The following is a 446-nucleotide window of genomic DNA, read 5'->3' on the forward strand; positions in this document are numbered from 1 at the left end:
CCCCCCCCCCCCATAACATGTATATGTATATTTACAACTGTTTTTTCCCCAGGGTTTGTATCACCTGCACGAAACAGGCAAAATGCACAGAGACATAAAGGTACGGCAGCTTCTTCATCTCTATACATTATTACACTGTGTTATCATGTGAACAGATACTTACATTATTATGGTGTTCTCTCTGCAGGGAGCCAACATCCTTCTGACAGAGAGAGGAGACGTGAAACTGGGTCAGTGGTGATCTCTGACGGACACACACACACACACACACACACACACACACACACACACGTGCACATCTGCAATACCTAGTGAACCACTCACACTTCATGGAGTAGGCTGAAATAGGCCATCCATACAGGATCTCAGCCTCAGTGTTACCTCTTCTGTCTCTTCTGTCTCTTCTGTCTCCAGCTGACTTTGGAGTGGCGGCAGAGATCAGCGCC

At 47.1% G+C, this 446-nt stretch overlaps 1 long non-coding RNA gene across 1 annotated transcript; it reads left to right on the forward strand.

The window, feature by feature from the left end:
- The first annotated feature begins 40 nt into the window (after nt 1-40).
- Nucleotides 41-446, forward strand: LOC147819918 (uncharacterized). The gene is made up of 3 exons (XR_015438658.1): nt 41-100; nt 188-230; nt 415-446. It is a non-coding gene; the product is annotated as an uncharacterized LOC147819918 (long non-coding RNA).

This window comes from Seriola lalandi, unplaced genomic scaffold, assembly GCF_002814215.2.
Source record: "Seriola lalandi dorsalis isolate HSWRI2012SDOR001 ecotype SW California unplaced genomic scaffold, Sedor1 jcf7180002019872, whole genome shotgun sequence".
Lineage (NCBI taxonomy): Eukaryota > Metazoa > Chordata > Actinopteri > Carangiformes > Carangidae > Seriola > Seriola lalandi.